This window comes from Rattus norvegicus, chromosome 12 (assembly GCF_021556685.1).
Source record: "Rattus norvegicus strain SHRSP/BbbUtx chromosome 12, alternate assembly SHRSP_T2T, whole genome shotgun sequence".
NCBI lineage: Eukaryota > Metazoa > Chordata > Mammalia > Rodentia > Muridae > Rattus > Rattus norvegicus.
The window spans coordinates 45,764,477-45,778,700 of NC_141545.1; the positions used below are offsets into that span (position 1 = coordinate 45,764,477).

The following is a 14,224-nucleotide window of genomic DNA, read 5'->3' on the forward strand; positions in this document are numbered from 1 at the left end:
GGAGGCAGGAGCTGATGCAGAGGCCATGGAGGGGTGCTGCTTACTGGCTTGCTCCCCCTGCCTTGCTCAGCTTGCTTTCTTATAGAACCCAGAGCTACTAGCCCAGAGATGGTTCCACCCACAATGGGCTGGGCCCTCCTCCCTTGATCACTAGTTGAGAAAATGCCTTACAGTTGGGCCTCATGGAGGCATTTCCTCAATGGAGGCTCCTTTCTCTGTGTTAACTCTAGCTTGTGTCAAGTGGACATATAGAACCAGCTAGTACACACTGCTTGCTCATACCTTAAGTAGCCTCACTGTAGAGGTGAGCTGCAGTCCCAATAACAGGAAGGTGAGGGAGACTCATTGGGCCTTTCACTTCAGCCTTGCTATGAAGCCTGTGGATGTTCTTAGGGCTCAGGGAACTCAGAACACTGGAGTCAGGTGCCTAGGCATTCACTCAAGTGGAGTCTATGGCATCATAGTTTTCCAAACTTGAAGGGGGAGAAGCATGTGGCTCAAGCTAACAGGTGAGCTCAAGGTCATGGTTGGGAACAGATTTTCAAAGAGTTTTCTCAGACTCTTGGAGCTAGGAGCAAACTCAGGACCCCCAGAGTCACACCAGCTCCCCACTCATTTCCTCACACCCCACAAAGTCTCAGAATGCCGGCTCTAGATTTATGGGCTTTTTCTACACACGTACTTCTAGGACTATTCTAAATGAGCCCAGATAGTTACAAGTCGCTTCCCCTCCCGGTGAACCACCCTCAAGTACAACCTGCATCTCGGGATGGAGAACGGGCTGTTGGAGGAACTCACAGGTGCTGGCGAGGCAGGGGGATTGTAGTCACTTCAGAAAGCGAATGTTTCAGAGATCAGTTCAGTGCTTCTGACAGAAGACTATTGGGCAGTGTTCAGAGGGAACTGTAAAACACAGTTGAGTTTTTTTTATACTGAGAAGGATCGTGGTCTCGGAAAACCCTGCTATAATCCTCTCATCAACTGCTTTTACTAACTACTTTGTTCCCAAAACAGAACCAAACACTCTGACCAGCCAAGGGAGTTGTGAGGTCGAATGCTACTTGATGACAGAGATCGAAGTTCTTGGGTTTATTGCCTTCTCAGAAAGCTACTTGGGCTTGGTGGATCTTAGGTGCTCGATAATCTAGGAATGGAGCTTTTGAGTCTACACCGTTGGCAGAATCAGAGAGTCCAGGATGCCCAGGGTGCGGCAGTTCCAGCAGGAGTTTGCTACAAGGTAGGGATGAGGCAGGAATCCCCTCACTTCATCCTAGCAGCTGCGGGGAGAAGTTGAGGGTTGCCGAATAAAGAGAAGAGGAGTCAAGTAGACACGGGGAAAGCAATCAAGGATTCAGGAAAAGGAGAAGTGAAAAAGGGGTCTCGGTGGAGTCTTTAAAATCACCAGGGATGGATGCTCTCTAGAGCTCAGGGCACAGACCAGGATCACTAGTACTGTTGGGAGCAGGTCAGAGATACACACCCTCAAGCCCCGCCAGACCCCTTCCTCCAGGAGCCTCGGATTCATGACCACAGGGCCATTCCAGACGCCTGAGGCCGGTTTCCCTCTGAATGCCTGGTGCACCTTCTTCAGGCAGTTAGTCCCTCAGAGCCTCCAAGAGAAGACTGCTAGGTAGCAAGCGCGATACCATTAGGCTAAACGATACAAAATTGCCGAGTTACTCAATGATTCTGTGACCTACAAAGATGGCGGTTTCAAATGAAACTCCAATTTCAGCTCAATCTGTACCCTGTTCCGAACAAAAGCGTTTCTGATCTGCGGTACGGCGGTTTTCAAAAAAAAAAAAAAAAAAAAAAAAAAAAAAGGCTCTGGCCAGAGTCTATGTATACCAGCCCATAGGTATGCAGGTGAATGTGTGTGGTTCGCAGCATTAACTCCCCCTTCTGTTTTAAAAAAAAAAAAGATGTTTAACATAAGCTGTCATCAGGCTATCTTTGTGCCATGGAAGATGGTCTCATATGAAGCCTAGATTTCTTCAGGTACCGTTTTCCGTCTTAAGAAGCAGGTGAGGCTAGTTCTTCAGGAGGGGAGGTGAAGTGATTTGTAACTTAATGAGGGTCGTTGAGAAGCACCTAGGTAGAAAGAGCTGGAAATCTACACCTCATGTCCTGAGACTAACGTGGCTGTCAGACACGGCTGGGGTGGGTGATGGCGTCAGGTTACACGGGCACCGGGCACGGGAGCTCTTGGTCACCTTTGGCCACTACCAGCCTCCTTCACACCTCTGTTTCCTGTGAGGGTTTTGGAGGGCAGGCCTGACTTAAGATTCCTTATAAAGTGAGTTTTAGGAAGAAATAGTGAAGGCACCTTTTGGAGCTCCTTGATGAGGGACCACAAAGCAGCCGGGTCTTAGGGTTTCTTGGAAGTCACACAACCTTGGGGTCTCCTAAAGTCACACAGCCTCTGTTGAGCTCATGCCTCTGGCTGAGGCTCCCTAACTTCCCAGGCCCTGGTTGAAATCCACCACCGTCTGCATGCATCCTTCACTGGAGTCTTACTAGGCCGGCTCCTACTACTACCCAGACTCTTGCTAGGTACGTGTCCCATCTAATGCTCTTCTCACCATGGGGTGTGTTCTGAGCCCTTCTTGCAGGGACATTTCTCACCAGGGCTTTTCCTCTTCATCCCAGTCCCGGCAGTCCCCAGAACAAAGCAGACTCCAGTCTCCATTCTCCAAACAGAGGGGAAGGGGTGATTCCAGGTCCCATGTGTTTTCCGTGTAACTATACCTGCTGATGCCCTGGAGACCGCAGCCTACCTCAGCTTCAAGGACACACTCCCTTTCTGTCTGGCTCAGAAGAATGATACAAGTCTCCCCCAAACTGCAATCAGAGGACAAGGGCAGCCACAGCCCGTTTATCAGTCCGGGATGACTCAGAGGGGTGTGTGCTCCTCTTTCAGGGGTGTCTATCCTACTTTAACCCACTGCATGGCCCCCAAACCTACCGTGCCTGCTCCTTCGGATTGGGTGGGACCTGCTTCCTTGTCCTAAGTTCCTGGTTACATCACTGTCCTTGTCAGAACCTTTAACTGTCCATCAAGAATGGCTTTACAAATAATCTTGGAAACCCCAGCCACAATTTTCTTCTGGGCCCTGCTGGGATATTGGCGGTTATGTCTGTGCTCAAGTTGAGCCAGGAAGTCTCCCGTCTTTGCTAGTGAGCCCCAAGTATCTAATTTATGATAACAGCACGAGGGGTGAGGTGGATCAACCTGGCTTCCACAAGAGAAAAAGGGAGGCTTGGGAGAGGCTTCAGAGCCACTCGCTCAGGTTACAGGGCTGAATTTGAACCTTGCTTGAACTAGCTCCTGAGCCCCCAGTTTCATCATGGCTTATTTGGAGGTCTCTAGTATTTCACAGACTTGATCTCACAGGGCTAGGGTCTCCAGAATGACAGGCATAGGTGAAGGTTTACTGTTTGTCACCAGGGAGGTCAGAGTTGTATGAACAACCCCACAGAGCTAGAAGAAAAACAGAGATTATAGGCACGGCCAGGATGTCACAGTGGCCTGGGAGAGACTAGCTTAGAAAGGAACTCTTAAGAGTGAACCACTGGTTCACTGCCTGGCCACCTTATCACACGCCCGCAGCCGCACGTCCACCCCATGCTCCCATCCACTCACCCGATGTTCACCATGCAGTCCCCGCGTGTTCACAGAACGTTTGCAGCAGCTTCATCGGGAGGTCTAGGACCTGATCTGCTGCTGCCAGTGGCTCAGGGACCATGAAATGATAAACCCGGAGAAAGAATGCTAGGTGGGGACTTGCAGAGCCGTAAATGACATTGTCACCAGACTTTAGAAGGCAGAGACGCACAGCCTTAATTAAAATGTCCACGGACAAAGTAAAGAAAGGCTCGCTGGGGGTGGGGGGAAGGTGAGTTTTTTTCCTAAACCTAGGGGATGGGGAAGGGGTAGAGTCTTCCAGGGGAAGGAGGGAAGAGAGTGGGTGTTCCGGGGTGCATGCATGCCTGTGTATGTGGGAGTGATGGTGCAAAATAGGAAAGAAAAAAATTTTCCATTATTTACTTATTAACTTTTTAGGTAAGGTCTCATGTAGCTCAGGTTATGACGGCTATTCTAAGAGACCAGGAAGTTGAATGAGGAGAAAAGTTTCACTGAAACTGTGCCTCTCAAGTTGTTGTTAAGAAATCATGCACACACACACACACACACACACACACACACACACACACACACACACACACGGATGCACATACATGCCCCCCTCCCTTCGAGAACACTCACACTTACATTCTTTGTTGAGACAAGGTCTTGCTGTTTCAGCCAAGGCTGGCCTTGAACTCCTCCTGCCTCAGCCTCCTGAGTGCTAAGATTACAGGTGAGTACCAGACTTGTCAGGAAATATTTAAGCACAGAAACCCTAAACGAATAGCACAACACCACCCTCAAAGTTTCCATCAGACTCTGTAACTGTTTACACGTGTGTACAGTCCCCGACAGAGCATCGGCAAGCTATACATTCGTTCTTCTACCTGCAAGCTGTTTACAAATCCAGTCATCTGCCATTTCCTGCCTGCCTGTCCATCTGTTCATCTACCTCTTTGCCTTGACTTATTTGTCTGAAACCCAGACCTTGCATATGCTGGTGAGGGGCTCTGTCACTGAGCCAGAGCCTGGTCCTTACAACGAATCATCTTAAAATAAGTTGGAGCCCCAAGTAATGACAATGACAGAAATAATTATAACATTATATAAACGTGTTGATGTTAACAGTCATTAGTATGCTATCGGATGTATTATTATGTGTTTATTTTTCAAGACAGGCTCTCATTCAGTAATTTAGGCTGGCCTCAAACTTGGGACAGTCTTTCTGCCTCAGTTTCCCGAGTGCATGAGCCATCACTTTCAGTCCTAAGTTCTTAAACACTCTGGCTATGTTCTTAAAAATTTCCCCACATACCCATTGAAGGCGTGTGTGTTATTATTATTTTAATGCCAAACTGTGCAGGAAGCTGAAAGCTCAGTGCTCGAGGGAAAGGCTGACATCTTGCCTCCAAGCCACGGTGAGCCACGAGTTCAAGACCAAGACCAGAATGCGTGCCTTTGACAATAGCTTTGGCTTAGACTGGAAATTTAGTCTGATTACACCCATGTGTTTTAAAAAAGAAGCTCATGAATTCTTGTACCCAATGTTATGATAACCTTTTCCTATCTTCCATTCCCTGAGAGGGCTTCTTGTTTCTAGAGTCCAGGAGGAGGCACTAACCCAAAGGGGGAGTCAGAAGGAAACATCATGCTTCAGACAGGCTGGTCTTGCTGGTTCTGGGGATTGAACTCCGGACATTAGACTTGGCGGCAAACCTCTCTATCTGTCGGGCCATCTCGTCGGCCCTGTCTGCTTTCTCTTGAAGCACTAAGGAACTGATTTACTATTTACACTGCATTTATCCCCACATCAGAGACCTGAACGTCTGGTAAAAAAAGATGATAATAAAAATAATAATAAAAGCACCCAGATAACTCAAAAATAATAAAAGAAAGAAAGAAAGAAAAAAACCCATCCAGACAGGAGACCTATCAGGTCTGGTGAACTGTCTCGCTTTGGAGGGAAACAAAGGGGTCTCTGTGACTGCATCACAGGGGTGGGAAATGAGAGGGGAAGACTTCGCTTCGTCAGCAGGTCTGTCCTCGACTCTGTCGGCTACCTGAACACTGGTTCGTGATTGTAATTGGATTCCATTTCACTTGTTGAGCGTTTCCAGGCTGAGCTACGGCTCCAACCATCAGAGAAACAAAGGAGCCCACAAGACGTCAGTTGTCACTGAGATCTATCTATAAGTTACCCCCTCCCCCGACCTGCTTAAAACTCCCAGGAAGGGAGACAGCCTGACAAGATCCACATGGTGTTTTTATGGCTAAATGGGACTGACTGTACACACCCTGGGCATACAACTGGATGCCTCTTAGACCCTGCAAACATCTTAGCTCAGTGGGTCTCAACCGTCCTCATGCCGCGACCCTTTAATACAGTCCCTCATGCTGTGGTGACGCCCCCAATCATAAAATTATTTCATTGTTATCCCATGACTGTAATTTTGCTACTGTTACAAATCATAATGTAAATATCTGATATTCGGGGTGTCCGACATGTGACCCCTGTGAGAGGGCTGTTTGAACTCCAAAGGGGTCGTGACCCGCAGGTTGAGAACCATTTACTTGGCAGAAGAGACCATCTTTTCCTGATGTCACCCGCTCTCTTGGGAAATCTGACCGGAGTTAGGAGTTCAAGGTTTGCTCCTGAAAGCAATCCACCCAGCTCTTGTTCATGTAACAAGAAATCAAACCCCTTAGCTAAGAAATGACTGCTGCCGCTGTCTGGGGCGGAACGGGCTTTTGATTTCACACAAGATCCTTTCTTCATGTCTAATCGTAAATGGGCTCTAGAAATATCATCTTATTTTTTTTTCAATTTGATTGCCAGGTCTTAACAAAACAACAACGACAACGGTAACCATCACAGAAGCCGTTTCCGAGAGTTCTTTAAGGCTGAGATGTTGGGCCAACGTTTCCGACAGACGCTGAGATGACTTTGGGGCATTTCTGAAAGCCTGGAGAATTGATTCCCGTAACTGAAGCACAACGTGACACCCTAGACTCAGGACCGCGCTTTCTGGAAAATCCCCATCGAGACAAGGCAGTGTCAGTACGTCATCGAGGCACAGAACACAGGAGACATGTGAGACAGATGTGCCTCCCTGCTGCACAAGGAAACTACGTCCCTTGCAAAGGGTTTCTGCCTTCTATTTGAACAGGAAACTCTCCTTTTGGGCATAGCTTAGGGACTGCAACTGAGCAGCGTACATCTCTGGTGGGGAAGAAGACACTGACGCCAATGAGCTCCAGGCCCAGGGCTCGTAGCCCAAACACCCCTGAGGTCAGGCAAGTGACATGGGTCGTACGTACAGGTCCTGAGATGAACAGAATCAATGAACCTAAGCAAATGTAACGAAAGCCTGTAACAGGAGCCCCCAACCAAATCCAAGCCAACAAACACAATTGAATGCCAGCCTACCACAGAATCTCAGTAGTCATGTAGATGGAGCCACCATAGATTTCAAAGTCTCTGCTTCGCCAATAGAAAATGGAGGCTGAGCATGAGGAAAAGGCTCGGACCAAACAACTGGCCAACTGAAGGGGGTCTCTCATTTCCAGGTTCCTTCCTTCTGCCTTGGTTGCTGGGTTCTGTCCTCTTCCACAATGTTGAGCCACTGACCGCCTCCCCACCCCCCGCCACCGCCGCCGAGGGCTTCCAATTGCCTGGTTGATATGCCTAGGGTTGTCGAGCTCAGCTAAAGCCCCTGGATGCAGCCCAGAATGATGTATCCATTGATTCTGAGACGAGACACTTTGTGATTTGACTGTGATCAGCTCATGGTGGAAGATGCCCGGTCACTGAAGAGAATAGTGCAAATTGGCCCCTACCTCTGAGAAGTCTCCCATGATGCCTCCAGCCACACCACCCTGGAAGCAGTGCCAAGGTATGCCTGCCACTACCGAAGAAATATCACACCCAGCACAGGGCTTGCTGGGTGCCCCATTGTCTGGTTCTAGCCAGCCTCAGGGTGGGGCTCATGTCACCTGTATCAGGCTACTGCCCTTGGACATGTGGCGCTAACCCATACGTGATGTCACATCGGACACACACTGCTGTTGATTTGTGGAACCACTCATGGTAACTGCCCTAATTCTCAGCTTTTCTCGCTGAATACAATTTTGGCAAGATGTAAGCCCAGAGAGCCCCGGGAACAGCCGCTCACACTGGAGACTTAGTGGCATTTTCTGTTGATGCATTATTTGCATTGAACGGCTCCAAGTGTACTCCATTTCCCAGCGTGACAGGCTACTCACCCCCTCCTTCCCAGGGTCAGGAGCTCAAGTGCCACAGACACAGTCAAGATTCAAAGGCTGGGCCAGGGTTGAGCACAAAGCAAGGACTTTGACGAGACCAGTGACAGTTAAACCGGGGGTGTATCTGTTTGATTCTGGAGTTATTTCTGATGGGTCACATTAAAAAAGGAACTTGCTCTCTGAAAGGATTAACTGGTGGGTAAAGGCGCATTGGTAGGTAGGACCTCAGGGCTGATGGCTAGCAAGGCTGAAGTGGAATCCCCAAGAGCTCACTAACATTACAGCGACAAGTGGAAGAGAGAAAAATCCTACCCTCTTCCCTGCCTGACTCTGAGGCTTCTCTACGGTGAGGACGACGTGAAATCTCATCCACAAGTTCAAGACAAAATGTCAAGACATGAGGATCCAAGTTTTGACGAGTCACATGACCTCTCCGAATCTTAGCTTCCCTCCTGTACGATGACGTCAGGAACCGAAGGCTTTAGAATCTTCTGGAAAAACTCAATTTAACTGCAGATAATTCATAGCTCCTGCAGGACAGGAGGACTCTGCAGAGGGGTTCAAGTTATCTCTGATCCCGGGTTACGGCCCTGACATTGCTGGTCTGCTGGGAAGGCGTTCGATACTCACTAGATGGGAAGATGTCTGACAGTGGTCAGACATCAGAAGGAGACAAAAGGGTGTGTCTACATTTTCTGTGGCCTTTATGCTATTAACATTGTTTTGGGGTGGGAAGGCAGGCCCCTTCGTGGAAACAGCCTGTGTGAAAATCCCTCCTGAAATGCCAAATCCAATCTCTCAGGATGCCGGCCTCTCTTGTGAGCACACTTCTCGCTTGTTCTTAACTGCATTCTGAAGTACATCCACCCCTGCCCAGACCTATGGGGAACCCGAGTGACAGGCAGCGAGCCGCGAGATGTCATAAGACACTGAGGGGGGGGGCATGGTACAAATTTCTTCATGCTTACAAAATCTAGGCAAGCTGACCCCCAAGTCATCCCTGCCAGGGCTAGAAATATTCAGAACACTTTCCCCTAGGACCTTGGACAGCTCCTCTCACCTTTGTATAGAGACCCCCTCCCCAGGGGTTGGGGGTGGGGGAGTTTCCACCTTAGCGCACTCTCACTGGCCTCCCAGGCTCACAGCTTTCCCCAAGGGTTATTCCACAGAGATAGAGCCTCAGGGGCTGGCAATGTCCCTTTGGGGAGAATGATCAAGAGGCAGGAAGAGATTCTAGAGCTCATGTTTGTTCCAGGGCAGACCTCCTAACTTGGGTTTTCTTCTCTTTTATTAAAGTATCGGCAGCTTCAACACGGGACTGGTGTCTCCACAACTCCTGTTACAGACCTCACAACATCTTTAAAGCAGCTTCAGGTAGGAGCGATTGCTCTCATTTGACAGATAATGGGACTGAAGCTCGGAAATGTTACGTGACCGGTTTGGACAGTCTCACTGACATGGAGCAAACTTAGCTTCAGACAGAAATCTCCAACAGGTCTCCACTATGCTGCTGGTTTTTTCCCTGCATGGTTTGGGGTTGGGGGGAGGCATCAGATTTTATGGAGTCTATTTGAGGGTAGTCTGGTTGTGTAGACCCATCTGGAAGAAGATCCATGTGCACCAAAATGGGGTTACAGGTCAGGCTGGCTATGAATGTAAACCTCCTCAGGTTAGGCCATGAACCCAGTGAAGGTCTTCTTGTCGACTATGGACAGCTGGCTCAGTTTGCCCTATCCCCATTTCTACATCTGCACAGTGAGGTTCAGGTAGTTATCCCAGGTATTGGGAAAGTCAAGATATTCCAGACACATCCTGAATGCAGTAGAAGCTTGCAGCATGCGCAAAACCATACATCCCTGGGTTTCTTCTAGAATCTGCTGGGGCAGTGACACTGGCAACCACGGGAAACCTGTCTTCTGGGACATCCAAGGGTGAAGAGTAAGGCCTAACCCTTATTCCATTCTGGTATATACCCCAAGTTTAAAAACAAAACCCCCAAATAACCCCCACTATAAAAAGGCAAAAACCCAATCAAGAAAATCAATTCTCCAGGAAGCTGTGCTAATGTTGCCCCCACCCCACCCCAAATCCACAATTTGCTCTGATCTCGGTTTGAGTGGGGATTGACTAGGGGGTACTCCCCCTCACACTCCCTTTGGAGGAGTGGCCTGAGGGATCATCTCCTTTCTGTCTTCCCTGCTATAGAGGCAGACACTTCCTGGGTGCCCGGGGGCTTGCCTGAATATCACCCCTGCCAGTTCACCTTTGGGATCTCCCCCTCCCTCAGTAGGATCCCCAAGAGTCCCCCAGTAGGATCCCTTCACAGTCTGTGTATATATGTGTGCGGGAAGCGAGGCTTGGGTTTCCCTAGGAGTCAGACAACATTTTTAGAGTCTCATCTGCGGCAAAATGTGATGCACTTCCCCAGGGGCTGCTTGGACAGACCAGGAGATGGAGGTGGATGCAGCCTTAATCACCCTCAGGAGGACCCTCGGTTGGGTTTATGGGAACCCACAAGACACAGAGGCCCCCGGATCTGTTCTGGGTTACATCAGACCACCAGTACTATTTCCCGCGCGCTGAGCACCTGCCCATAGCTTCCCATAGACATTTTACGACGTTTTAAATGTTTGCCAACAGATCCCCAGGAAAGGGCCGCTTCTCTGTTTCACACACACACGAGAAAAACAGAGGCTTAGAGAGAGGGAGAAGAGACTTACCAGAAATGGTAGCTCTAGGATTAGAAACCCCAGGGGAATCTCTCTAAGGTCCCTGCTGGGACTGTACACCTGTGTGAGCCTTTCTTGCTCCAGAAAGTCAGGTTCACAGTGTGTAGACAGCTGTGGATGCTGAGACTACCTTGCCTTAAGGACAAAGGCAAGCTTCATACTTCCTGTTCCCTAGGGCACAACCCAAGAATCCTGTAAGGACCCAAGTGTTTGTGAGTGGCCAGGGAAGCTGGGAATCCTGGAAACCCTGTCTCATTCCTAGACCACTTGGATGCAAGAATCCTGAACCCTGGCAGAGTTCCCTCTTCTGCTCTGGGAACCATTAGACGCTCTTAACCGTCTCCTTGGCGGGAGAGGTGAACTTTCCGGGTTGGGGGAGTAGTTGCTTCACTGGATCTCGCTAGCTGTTAGCAGTGGCAGCGCAAAGTTAGAAAGCCAAGGAGCAGCTCTCCAGCAACACCCTGCAGCTAGGTGCCCCCTCTGGCCAAGACAGAGTCCCTAACAGGGTCACGGGGATAGCGGGTGGCTGGAGAGAGGACGAAGGGGTCTCTTGGATGAGGAGGTAGCTGAAAGTTGAGGCCCCCCCGCAGGTGCCAAGGTCCCCAGGGTTGTGTATCCCCCAGTTTCAGGCTGCGTGCGTGCGCGCCTGGGGTCATGATTACCCCTGATCACAATCGGATCTCTGCCATTGTAACGCGGAGGTTGGAGACATGCAGGGAATGGGTGGGAGGGTCCCCTGCCCTTGTAAAGTTGGAGCGAGGTGGCAGGACCCACCTTTCCAGGAGCTCACAGCCCGGACCCGGGTACGCCCCATTGCTCGGAGAGCCAGGCCGCCAAGGAGAGAGCCAAGTTGGGGCGCACACTGCCCGCCGGAGCTGGAGCGCAGGTCCGGGAGAAGGGACATGGGATACCTTCGGGTCCAGGGCTAAGAACTCACCTGCTGCCGAGCCCGCGCAGTTCCAGGGCTGTGGATCCCGCTGATCACCCTGTCTTCCGCGCCTCCTCCTCCCGCAGCTGCTGAGCGCGCGGATCCAGAGCCTCGCTCCGGGGCAGGATGCTCCGGGCTCCAACAGCGCCACAGGGTAGGAGCTTCCAGAGCGAGCGCTCCCCGCCCCCTCCCAGTCTCTTGCTCCCGCCTCGCTCCGCTCTAGCCCAGCCAAGTTCAGGACTGGAGGCTGCCAGCTTCCCTTCGCACAACCTGGCTCACCCCGGCCGCAGCTGCCCCTAGGAGCAGTCTCTGTGCTAAGTAGCCGCTCGCACCCTGCGGCTGCATCAATATGCAGGAACCGCGCAGCGAGCTCCGCGAGGGTCGTGAGGGGGAATTTATTTCTTAATGTCCCTGCTTTATCCTATCACCGCTGAAACGAATTAGTGGTGACGTCCAACCGGCTGGTTTATGGGCGTGGGGAGGGAGACGTCGCAACCCTCATTAAAAGGGCCGCTCTGGGCTTGGAAGCATACATCTTTTATGTAACCTAATTTCCATTTTTTTCTATCAGAAAAAAAATCAACACATACACACACAATGAAGAAATTGGGGACCCTAAAGGGGATTGGATGTAGTGACCACAACGGGGAGGGAGGCTGTTTTGGGCAGAGAAAAACCTAGCAAGTGGTTGTCTCTGCCCTACCTGGTGGAAAAATTCCTTAATGGGACAACTGGAGCTTAGCCCCCTCAGGGGCAGGGCAGGAAGCCCCTCTCATGGAGCTAAAAGGAAGCAGCCTGGGTTACAGCTCTGGTTCTTGGGTGGGCAGGATGCCTGATTCTGGTGTGTTTTCGGAGCCGAGAATAGGTATGACATCTGGGAAGGGTGTGAAACCCCCTGAGGGGTCTTATTCCCCTATGGCTAGGAGACTCCATTGCCAGGAGAGGCCAAGAGCTAGGCTGGGGGAGGGGCAGACTCAGAGAACTCTTCCTTTTCTTCCTTTCTTAGGGGCTCTAACATATGGGTAACCATATAAACCCGTCTTCAAAGCTGTTTCTTCCTGGGCAGATTGCACAGGCGGTTTTGCATTTAGCTGTCACTGTTGCTCACACACTCTTGGGGAAAAAGTGTGTGTGTCTGTGCGCGCGCGCGTGTGTATCGGGGGCTGGGGCTGGGGGTTGGACTCAAAGATGGGGAGGAAGAATTCAGACCCAAACACACAGACTCACACACACCCAGACACCTGGCTGCTAGCTCCGTTGTCTTTCTCCCTTAGTCTCACCCGGTGGAAGGCACAGCACACCCAGAGTACAATTAGCAGAGGCCAAGGGCCAGGCTGCGCCCCTCCTTGTCTCTCAGAAATAGTCTTCGGATATCTTACGTGTCAAGTCTGAGGAAAGGGGACATGACCTTGAGGGGTGCAGGAAGAGGACCGGGGAGGGGGAGAAGGGGAGGAAAGCATAAGGAAAAAGCCCGTGGGGTGTGAAGAGGGCTGTGCCCAGGGAGGGCCTGAGAGATTCCATCAGCCTCCAGGGCTCTGCCACTTCCTGACTGGGTGTGCCAAGTCTGAAGCCTGCTTCCTGAGCCTGACCTGGGTCTTGGGCTGTGGCAAGGCTGGTCTGGTCAAAGGATGGTGCTCTTAGTTTAGTATCTGGCAGACAGTACCCGTTCTGAGAAAAACCACCATCCATGTGACCCCGAAAAGGACCAGCTCTATGTCCACGAGAGTCCCACAAGAAGAGGATGGAGTGAGTCCTTGCAGCCTGGGCCCAGCTTCTGCCTGATCCCTTTCGAAGTTGAGCACTGGGCTTCCATGGTGTTGGGTCTCAACATTGCTCCTTCAATTACCATGGCAACTGGGGAAAAATCAGGAAGCCAGGAAGGGAGGCTGCTTCTCCACTGGGCTGGCAGTTCACCTGCTCCAGAGCCTTGTGCGAGCGCCTGCCTGCTGTGTGGGAGTTGGGGCAGCAGAGGTATACAGAGTGAGCCATCTCCTATCCTGGGCTGTGAAACGGAAGGGTGGTCAGTGGGGAAGACAGAGCTATGACATGTGGGGTCAGGGCCAAGGTTGGGCTGTGCCTGCAGAGGCCTACTGAGGGAGAAGGAGACAGAAATCCCACTGTCCCCTCCCTCCCCCATTCTGTCCTTGTTGCTAGGCGTCCTGGTGCAAGTGGCATGAGGCAGGACCTAGAGGTTCTAGAGACCCTGCTGGTAGGACAGATCCTGAGTCCAGGAGAGGAGCCTGCTGCCATGAGGAGTTTTGTGTGTGTGTGTGTGTGTGTGTGTGTGTGTGTGTGTGTGTGTGTGTGTGTGTGTGTGTGTATGAGTGAGGGGGGCAGATACAGAGGAATAGAGACAGAAATAGATGTAGGTATTTATGCAGAGACGAAGAGACAGAGATAGCGTCTCCCAGACAGACAGACAGACACAGACAGACCAACACACTCACCCTTATTTTCACAGGCCAAGGAGACTAGGGTGCATGGCAACTACTGTGTTAGAAAGGAACATGGTTCTTGCATCCTGATCATTCACATTATTCTGGTTTGGAGCCAAGCCCTTTACAGATAACATAGCTCGTTGGATTGTCACCAACACGACGAGAAGTGGCTCCCCTCCTCGCTCCTGCTTGACGGAGGGGGACATTGGAGGCTCCAGAGACATCCTATGCCTCCCTA

General features: G+C 50.8%; 1 protein-coding gene across 2 annotated transcripts in view; it reads right to left on the minus strand.

Moving 5' to 3' along the window:
• Positions 1-11,678, minus strand: part of Nos1 (nitric oxide synthase 1) — a 113,166-nt gene extending 101,488 nt beyond the window's left edge. For both annotated transcript variants that reach the window (NM_001436392.1, NM_052799.3), the window contains 1 exon segment: positions 11,558-11,678. The gene's annotated coding sequence lies outside the window, so the exon portion shown is untranslated.
• Positions 11,679-14,224: the final 2,546 nt, after the last annotated feature.